General features: G+C 42.0%; 2 long non-coding RNA genes across 2 annotated transcripts; both read right to left on the bottom strand.

Moving 5' to 3' along the window:
* Positions 1 to 5,479: 5,479 nt before the first annotated feature.
* On the bottom strand, positions 5,480 to 6,589 carry LOC119410609. Its single transcript, XR_005186860.1, has 4 exons — positions 6,557 to 6,589; positions 6,295 to 6,366; positions 6,175 to 6,213; positions 5,480 to 5,540 (listed from the first exon to the last, which is right to left on the bottom strand). It is a non-coding gene; the product is annotated as an uncharacterized LOC119410609 (long non-coding RNA).
* A 2,600-nt stretch (positions 6,590 to 9,189) lies between these two features.
* Positions 9,190 to 10,611, bottom strand: LOC119410608. The gene is made up of 3 exons (XR_005186859.1): positions 10,572 to 10,611; positions 9,441 to 9,473; positions 9,190 to 9,289 (listed from the first exon to the last, which is right to left on the bottom strand). It is a non-coding gene; the product is annotated as an uncharacterized LOC119410608 (long non-coding RNA).
* Positions 10,612 to 10,689: the final 78 nt, after the last annotated feature.

Here is a 10,689-nt window from a genome sequence, read left to right on the forward strand (position 1 = left end):
CTGTGGAACTGCACAGATTCAAGGGGTTCTTTTCAAATAGAGATCAGCGGGGAAAAGTTCAGATCAACTACCATCTTACCTGTTGTACATGCTGCTCTTTGACGGACTTCAGTTTGAAGGATTAGAGGTCAATTTTGACGGGACTGATGAGCTAACAACTAGTCCGAGCAGATCAAGGCCAAAGTTAATTGCTGCCATTTTAATCCTCAAAACGTCACAGTGGTTCAAGCTTTACACATTTAGTAATAGATTTTTGATTGTTTGCAAGCGGTAGTTGCATCCAACTGTATAACTTCTTGTGCAGCCTGAGGTACTTTGAGCAAAAAAAAAAAAAAAAAAAAAAAAAAACTGTCTAAGGTGATGTCGGCAGAGTAAAGATTAATAAAACAAGTTTGAGTGAACAGTCTGAAATTTATGAGATTCAAAGCAGCAATTTACTTCAGGCTTTTTGGTTTACTCCACTCGTTGATCTGGCCCCAAAAAGAATCTGTTTCCATAAACTGAGGTCATTCAAACTGCTACAACAGGTGTGATATTATGGTTGAAAACCTTTCCACAGAACATCCTCTCAACTTAACTTGAATTTTTTTTACTTAATCGTTTCCTAACCAGATTTTCCAAGTTGTTTTAAGGTTTAAACCACTTTGTTTTGGTGGTTTTACTAAAACCTACAGGATGTGTGTCTATGCACAGACACACACCTCCATCAGTATCTGCTTCACTGCACATTTTTAAGTAGGATGAAAATGAAAAACAGTAATGGCGCTGCTGTTTTATGTTTCATATGCAGTACCTGCAGCTCCAGGAACATGTCCAGTCCCTTCTCCTCCTGTGACACCTAGTCAGATTGCAAAGGAGAAAGCTGAACTAGATGAAAACCACTCCAAAATACAAATCTATTTACCACATCTAACAGAAAACAACATGGACACAATTAAGTAAACTACTAAATGACTTTAACCCGTCAAGTTTGTGTTTTCAACTCATACCATATTTGGCAGCTTTTGCAGCTGAGGAGTACTGTCCACCTCCTGAAACTCCTAATACTCCTGCTGTTCCCAATCCTGTTCCAACACCTCCTGCAACTCCTGATTCAAAGAGGGAAGACAGAAAAGACAGTTTTCTTTATGAATTTGTGTGTAGCTACATAATGTGTAGAGTGTTAAACGGAGAACAAAACCCATCCATTTTTTTATCCATCTGTTAACGGTTATCTTTAGTTGGGTCATGGAGACACCAGGTCCAGGAGGTAAACCCAGACCTCTCTCTCACCAGCGACACTTTCCATGCAGCTAGTCCAGGGGGATCCCAAGGCCAGGCCAGAGAGGATATATCCCTCCAGTAAGTTCTGAATCTGTTATGTTTCTGCCCCCTTCATGTCTCATTTATGTCCTGTCATGCTCCACTCTCAAGCTCTGCCTCTCAGCCACACCCACTTCACGCACAGCTCAATCAACCTCATGCTCTGCACCTGCTGCTTGCTCCATTTATGAGCTATTGTTTCACAACTCCTTGCCAGATTGTCAAATCTTCTTGGTTAGATGTCCAGCGCTTCATCGATCTCATCTGAAACTTGTCTTGGCCCCACACCTGCTTTTTGGGTTTGCCTTTTTGCCTGTTCCTTGTCTGCTCATGCTCTGACCTTCTGACCCTGATAACAACAATTCCTTCTGGCCCCTGGACTCTAGATTTTGGATTGCCCCTTGGATCTGTTTAAAGACCTCTGACTTCCTGTGCATGACCCCTGCTTCTCCTCACAAACCCAGACTCTGGATAATCCCATTACTCATTGCTATCGCCACGCTCCTCTGTTGCTGCATCTCCACTAGCTATGGTGACTTCATCCACAAACACTCCGACAGGTGTAAACCACCACCATATCTGCCTGAGAAGATTAGTGGCTGTTTATTGTTGATAAACAATCCCCTGAAAACCTATAGACCACTAACTGCCATATCTCTGCAGATTTGTTCCTGCCTCTGGACCCAGACTCCCACCAGCAACTGCAAAACAATAAATCATTTAAACTTTCTTGCTGTCTGGCTGAGTTCTCGAATCCTAAAACTGATTTTTGTCAGGATCTGGAAAGCCATTTAAGGTAGGCATCCAGGAGACAGCCTCAACCACCTCAACTGACTCCTTTTGGTGTGAAGAAGTAACAGTTCTACACCAAGTTCCCCTCGGATGATGGAACTCCTCACCCTATCTATAAGGCTATGAAGAAGCTCATTTTGGCTCATGATACATACCTCATGACCATAGGTGAGAGTTATTCACTATGACCTACCAAACAACACCCTCATTGCTAAGAAGAGGTCCCAATCTATCAATCCATCTCTTGTTCTACCCTACATTCACTTATGAACAAGATGCCCTCCCTCCATTCATCCATTATCTTTGATTTATTCTGAAGTCAGATTGCAGGAACAGCAGCTTGAGCAGGGAAGCCCAGACACCTCTTTCCACAGCTACTTCTTGCAGCTCTTCTGGGAGGGTTCCAAGGAGTTCCCGGGCCAATCAAGAGACTTAGTCTCTCCAGCATGTCCTGGGGTCTTCCCTGGGGTCTCCTCCCAGTTGGACATGCCCAAAGCACCTTCCTAGGGAGGCACCCAGGAAGCATCCATACCAGATTCCCAAACCACCTCAGCTGGTTCCTCTCAATGTGAAGGAGCAGTGGCTCTACTTTGAGACTCTCCCAGACAACTGAACTTCTCACACTATCTCTAAGGGAGAGTCCAACTACCCTGCGGAGGAAATTCATTTCAACTGCCTTTATCCACAGTCCCATTCTTTCAGTCACTACTTAGAGTTCATGGCCATAAGTGTGGGTAGGAATATAGGCAAACAGCAAGCTTTGCCTTACAGCTCAATTCCCTCTTCATCACAACAGACCGACATAGAGTCCGCAATACTGCAAACGTTGCACCAATTTGTCCATCAGAATGAACAGAATCGTGACAATGGGCAGTCTTGGAGTCCAACTCCCACCCTGAATGGGTCCGACACTGCTAGCCATGTGAACTCTTGCACTGCTTGTATAGGGACCAAACAGCCTGTAGCAAGAGGGCCCTCAATCCCACACTCATGGAGCACCCCCCACAGTGTACTTCAAGAAACATGGTCAAATACCTTCTCCAAGTCCACAAAACAAATGTAGACTGGATGCGCAGACTGCCATGACCCCTCGAGGACCCTAGTGAGGGTAAAGAGCTGATCCAGTATGGCCAGGACAGAACCCGCATTGTTCCTCCTGGATCTGAGGTTCCACCAACAATAGGACTTGTTTCTCCAGTAGTTGCCTGATTAGACCTTAACAGGGAGGCTAAGGAAAGTGATGATTATATCATTGGAGCACACCCTCTAGTCCCCCTTTTTGAAGAGGAGAACCACCACCCCAGTCTGCCAATCCAGTGGCACAGCCCCTGATGTCCACATGATGTTGTGAAGGTGTGTCAACCAAGACAGCCCCACAACATCCAGTCTTAAGGAAATCATGGCGGATTTTATCCACCCCCAGGGCCCTGCCACCACTGAGCTTTTTAAACTACCTTGGTGACCTCAGCTACAATTATGGACAGATCATCTCCAAAGTCCCCCTACACAGCTTCCTCCATGGAAAATGTCCAGGTGGGATTGAAAAGATCCAAGAAGTATTCCTTCCACCGCCAGACAATATCACTGGTTAAGGTCAACAGCGCCCCACATTCAATGAACACAGTGTTAGTAAAGTGTTGCTTTTCCCTCCTCAGCTGCCTGATGGTTTGCCAGAGTCTCCTTGGAGCCAAACGAGAGTCTCTATCCAAGACCTCACTGAACTCCTTTCACATCTGAGCTTTTTCCTCAGCAACAACCAAGGCAGCATCCCTCCATAGCCCTCTGGTACTCTTCAGCTGCCTCCAGAGACCCAGCAGCCAACAAGGCCCGATAGGACTCCTTCAGCTTGACAGCCTCCCTTACCCTGGGTGCTCACCACTGAGTTCGAGGATGGCCACTGTGAGAAGCACAGACAACCTTGCGGCCACAGCTCAAGGCAGCCGCCTCAACAATTGAGGCATGGAACATGGCTCACTCAGACTCAATATCCCCCACTTCAGCTGGGGTGCAGTTAAAGCAGTCCCAGAGGTGTGAGTTGAAGATCTCTCTGACAAGTTCTTCTGCCAGGCATTTCCAGCAAACCCTCACCACATGTTTTGGGCTGTCCGGCATTCCTCCCCGCCATCTGATCCAACTCACTATCAGATGGTGATCAGTTGACAGCTCAGCTCCCTTTTCACAACAAGAACAAGATACCCAGATCTTTGAATTCATCCACCTGAAGGAAAAACTCAATCCCAACCCAGAGGGAGCATTCCATCTTTTTCCATTTGAGGACCAGGGCCTCAGACTTCGAGGAGCTGACTCTTACCCCAGCCGCTTCAAACCATCCCAGTGCTTCAGCAGACACTGAAGGTTGTGGCCTGGAGAGGTGAACAGAACCACATCATCCACTTAAAACGAGACCCTGAGGTTCCCAAACCAGACACCCTCCTCTCCACATCTGCATCTTACGTCATTTCCATGAACACTACAAACAGGATTGAGACAAGGGACAGCTCTGGTAGAGTCCAACACACGTTGAGAATGGGCTTGACTTTCTGCTAATGTGGACACAGCTCCTGCTTTGGTCATCCAGGGACCGGATAGGCTTTCAAAGCAACCCTGACTCCTGCATCAAACTCCACAGAATGTCTCAAAGAATATGGTCATAAGTCCTCTCCAGGTCCACAAAACCCATGTAGACTGGAGAGGCAAACTCCCATGACCCCTTTAGAAACAGCAGGTCTGGAAGAACCTCTTATTGCTAAGAACAAAACAAAACTTGGCAAAAACATCATCCATTCAAAACAAGTTTATTTTTGTGAAAATATGATTGTGTTTTATTTGTGTTTGTGTGTTCTTACCATATTTAGCAGCTTTGGCCGCCTGAGAGTACTGCCCACCTCCTGGCACTCCTCCTCCTCCTACTCCCAGTTCTGTTCCAGCACCTCCTGAAACTCCTGAGTAAAATAACAAAGTTATTTGTTGGCACTGAGATTTAAAAAAAAATGTATTAGATGAGAAATTTTATACTGACTGAGCTGTAGAAGTAGTTTGATCCAAACTAAATGTTGCTGATTGTTTATTATTTATGTTTGTATTTTCTTACCGTATTTAGCAGCTTTTGCAGCTGGAAAGTATTGTCCACCTCCTGGTACTACTACTCCTCCTGCTCCCGGTCTTGTTCCAGCACCTCCAATAACTCCTGAAAACAAAAACAGGTTTTAATATTAATTTGTATATAATTACATAAAAAGATACACAAAGTGAGAACTTAATTTGAACATTTAATCACAATAAGTTTATCTTAATGGAAATGTTGCTGGTTGTGTGTTATTTACCATATTTAGCTGCTTTTGCAGCCGGGGAGTATTGTCCAACTCCTGGAACAAAAGGCACTGCTCCTGCTCCTCCTCCTCCCAGTGCTCCGTATCCTAACCCAGCTCCAGTTCCTCCTGAAACTCCTGTTACAGGTTGAGAGAGATGGCTGCAACATTACTTCATTGTCAGCAAAATTTTGTGAATTAAAGAAGTTACAACACAACAAAATGCATTTTAGATGAGAATGAATTAGCCCGGATGGCACGGTGGATCAGCTGGCAGAGCTGTTGCCTCTCAACGAGAAAGGCGTCAGATCAAATCTCAGCTGGGGACTTTTCTGGGTGGAGTTTGTATGTTATCTCCGCGCATGTGTGGGTTTTCTCCAGGTACTCCAGTTTCCTCCCACAGGCCAAAAACATGCATGTCAGGCTGATTGGTAACTCTAAATTGTCCCTAGGTGTGAGTGAGAGAGTGAATGGTTGTTTGAGACCTGTTCAGGATATCCCCCGCCTCGTGCACAGTGACTGCTTGATACCAGTGACCCGGAAAGGAAGAAGCGGGTAAAAGATAATGGATGGATAAGATTGCTCATGTAATATTTTACAATGCAGCAGTATCAAAATGACACCAGATAATCCTGTTAGAGCTACTTCTTGTGCTAACTGTGCACACAACTTCAGTTCCTCTGAACTCCCTGGTGTGAGGCCCAGTTAAGAGACAGTGATTCACCTCATTCTTTAAAATATTCTGAACGAAAATGAAATTAAATATTCTCACCAAACTTTGGAGGTTTGCTTCCAGCACCACCCCCATAAGCTGCAAAATATGTAGAGAATTTGTTAAATTATAACAATCTGAACATGTGAAATGGTGTTGCTCTTCTTTAATACTACTTACCACCGTAACCACCTGGCAAAACCTGTCCTCCTCCTCCTGGGAATCCACCTCCTCCGAGGCCTGTCTGTGGGGCTGTCGTTTGAAGCAAATATCATCTCATGACATTTTCTTATTATTTTAGTTTGCAAAACAAATACCATTTATCATTGTGCTCAGGGTGTTTACCGAACTGTGATTTTAAAAAAAGATTTCCTAAAATGTTACATTGAACATGTAATGTTTCCAGAAACAGTTTTACAGCCCATCATTATCGAAGTCTCACCATATTTAGGAGGTTTGGCTCCAGCTGCTAAAGCTGCAACAGCAAAAGGAGGAAAATAGTTTAAAAAAATGATCCAAGAGTTTGACAAAAAAAATAAATAATCATATTTCCATAGCTCAGGTGGATTCAGCATCTTACTTACATCCATATCCTGGGAGGTGTTGTGTTCCTGGAATCCCTCCTCCACCTCCTCCACCTCCTTGGACCACACCTAAAGAAGAAAATGGTAATAATTCAGAGTTTCTTCCCAATTATTATGTTTACAGATCTAATTTTTATCACCATATTTAGCAGCTTTAGCAGCAGCAGCAGCAGGATATCCGCCACCTCCCAGACCTCCTGCTCCTCCGAGTCCTCCTACACCCCCCAGACCTCCTGCTCCTCCAAGTCCTCCTACTCCTCCTAGACCTGCTCCTCCCAGTCCCCCTACTTGTCCCAGACCTCCTGCTCCACCCAGTCCTGGTACTCCTTTAAAAAAAGCAAATTAAGTTAATATCTTGTCATAGTAAATAAAAATTTTAACCTGAAATAATTGTGTTTGTATTAAACAACAGAGAACAACAGGTGGTGTTTGTACCATAACTTACTCAAGAAAACTAACGCCATCTTTCATGTGTAAATCACAGAAACACATATGTGAATAGCTTCTTCACATCCAGTGAGCCCATATTCTAATTTGTTATCAAAGCTGCGGTGGGTGTGGTTTTTCTGAAAACAATGTAAAATTGTACTGGAGGTTAAGGAGCATTAAGTGTAGAACCACTAGACTGAGGAACAGCTTCTACCCTGAGGCTGTTAGACTCATGAATCTCTAACTAGAATAATCACTGTGAAAAAACATATCATGTTGCTGCTGATCTGTTTCATGTTGCTGCTGATCTGTTTCAATGTTGATGTGTTCATGCGTGCACATCTGCTCACAGACTCATGTTCATGTTTGTGCTGATGTTCAATGTTTTATGTTATGAGTGCTTAGTGTATATTTAGTTGATGTTTTTCTTAGTTCATATCTTAGATGTTATTACTGTTTTTCTTAGACATTTTATTGTTGGATGTAACTGGGACCCCGTGTACATAATTTCGCTCCACCACATGTACCACATGAGGTGCGAATGACAATAAAGAAACTTTGACTCTGACTCTGACTTTAACAATTAACAATGAAAAACCTCTAAAACTAACAACACCACTGCATTATTTTTCCAGTTTTCTGCTTTTTAACTACTTGCCATACATTTCTGTGGTGCCAGAGACCCCAGCTGACCCACAGACATGGGGAGACAAGCTGTAAGGTTTGATCAAGTTAAGTTCTATTTACCATACTTAGCAGCTTTGGCAGCAGCAGGGTTGTACCCCCCTGCGCCTCCTTGTCCTCCTGGTACAACTCCACCTCCTATGGTTCCAGATCCCCCAACTCCTATGGAAAACAGAACAATCTACCATAAAGTCAAAGCTTGTTGAGAATAAATACAGTTTACCCCCAAAGTGCAAACTATTAACAAACCAAAAGCCTGTTTAGATTTTGCAGACAAAAGAAGACGTAGAATAAAACCATCCTAAAAAGGCCAGAGCAGAATTCTTGAGATGAAAGAAAAAGACTAATCCGCTCCAGATTGATGAAGAGGAACAAAGAATGCAGAAGACTTTGTGCAGCTCATAATTTAAAGTCATCGTTTGTGAATGCAATAACATGTTCCAACTTCCATTACTGTTAAAGGGTAGCAGCAGACAGAATCAGCCTAATAAAATGCACCCACTGGTGTAAAGATATGGTTACTAAATTGAACTAATGGCAATAAAAAACAGATTTGATGTTTTAGGGAGCAGATGAACAAAGACCCATGTGCTTATAAAGCTCATCTTTAACCAGCAAACAAAAAGAGATCTTTTAGATGCTTAATTTATTATGTAATTTTTGCTCACAGATAGAATATCAGTGTCTTACACTTAGCACTTAGATCCAAAACTGAAGAACTTGAACCACAAAATTTACAAAATATGTTTGTGTGGATTTGATGCTGCTGAGGAGAGGTTGTTGTGCTGCTCACAAGTTCCGATTGTCTGAAAAACCTTCGGTCTGCAGCGTTTTAAGATCGCATAGAACCTCAGCTGAGGTTGTATCAAAAATGGCACGAGACTACAGATGAGTTGTGCAAACAACAGCAATTAGCAATCATAAAAAATAGTTTTGAGTATGGCTAAAATAATTTAAACAATAAACCATTATATATTAAAATATATCTAAATAATTAGAATAGGTTCTCCATGGAAAAACAATAAATCCACACATGGAACTATGAAAATCTCATGAAAGTGTGGTTTACTAAGGAGTGACATTGGACTGAGACTAGTACTAAAACACTTGATTTTAAGATATAGAAAACTTTTCTGTCATTCTTCTTCTTTGTGCTGCGCAAAAGTGTCTAGCTAATGAGGGTAATGTAGTCTTTTGTGTTCCACAATCTAAGCACTGACGCTGATGAATCCACACAACTCAGTCCTAACATATTGTGCAAACTGCGAATAAACCCTGTAACCATTAGAAAAGACGAAAAGTGCATGAGAAATACTGTTTCTGTAATTGTTTCTTTCTGTATAAAGGGTGTGAGATGAAGTTATACACTGTACCATATTTAGCAGCTTTGGCTGCTTGATAATATCCTCCTGGTAACTGTGCTCCTCCTCCTGGAACTGCAATCGGTGCACCTCCTGGCAGAACTCCGGGGACGACTCCTGTCCAGGAAAAAAAAAACATATTAATTTGTGCAATTATCATTATACAATTCTTTATTGTTGAGTTACTTTTTTCTCTTTTAATGATTAATTGTACATTGTGGAAAAAGCAACAGCCTAGTAACAGCTTTATTTTGAAAACTCTTCTCACCATATTTGGCAGCCTTGGACCCAGCTCCAAAACCTGAAGTTAAAACATGCAGATCTGTGAGAATGCATAAACTAGCAGACAGAATCTAAGAACAACAAAAAAAAAAAAATGTTTTCATATCTGACTAACAGGGACCTGTGCTGGCAAAATGAGTCACAATGAGGATTTTTGTCTAGATTAAGATATCATTTTTTAATTCTCCTTCTCAAAAGCTTCAAAATGATACAGTTTGTTGAAATCTGGCAATTTATCCCCATGATTGACAACAAGCTTGTTTAAAAGACTGCAGGTTTGAAAATTTGATGTTTACTGGAATAGAATGATGTCAAGAATTTCAGCCTATATTTAACAAGAGTACCACACATGGCTCATTACACGCCCGTCAACAAATGGTATACAGCAATACAGCAATTTATAGCAATGGCCCAGAAGCTGGGAGGTGACAAATATATACCACACTCCAACTAGTGATGATGCATATGTGTCTGAAGTTTGGTTAAATTATCTTGAGAGGATCAGGAGTTATGGGTCCGAGACAAGAAAGTTTGGGGTGTATGTATATGTATTTTTTTTCATAGATAGCCTCCCTTCTCCCCTTACAGCCATTCTCTCTACACCATTATTATGAAATATTTATTCTAGTGATTATCTAGTGTAGGTTTTTTTTTTTTTGGGGTGTACGTATATGTATTAATACATTCCACCTTTGATGGGCGTATAAAAAGGGGATTCCTCAAGAAACACAAAGATGCCAGACATTATACAGAGGGGTTTCCTGATGCAGAGAAAATGGTCAATTTAAGACAGTAAGTGTTATAAGAAATTATTTCTGAAGACAAACCTGTTTTAAAAAAGACTTGATTTAAAGGTAGATTAAGAAGACTTTATGCTATTATAAATATCAGTATTGTTAAATGATGTATTTATAGAATTTTTATATGCAAATCTCATTTGGGGCAAAAATTAAATAGTTTCACTTTTTGCACTGCAGCCTCTACATTCTGACTCATTTTAACAACATAGGTCACATTTATATCATTTAGTGCCTGATTTCATGGCACTGTAGTTATGGCTCTGTTCAGAAACTATCTAGTTCTATAATTTTGTGTTTAATGTCCTCAATGACTTTACCTCCTTGTACCTGCCCTGGGTACAGTCCACCACCAACTCCTCCAACACCACCAACTCCTCCAACACCACCAACGCCTCCAACACCACCAACGCCTCCAACACCACCAATTCCTCCAAC

This window comes from Nematolebias whitei, chromosome 6 (genome assembly GCF_014905685.2).
Source record: "Nematolebias whitei isolate Nwh7 chromosome 6, NemWhi1, whole genome shotgun sequence".
NCBI lineage: Eukaryota > Metazoa > Chordata > Actinopteri > Cyprinodontiformes > Rivulidae > Nematolebias > Nematolebias whitei.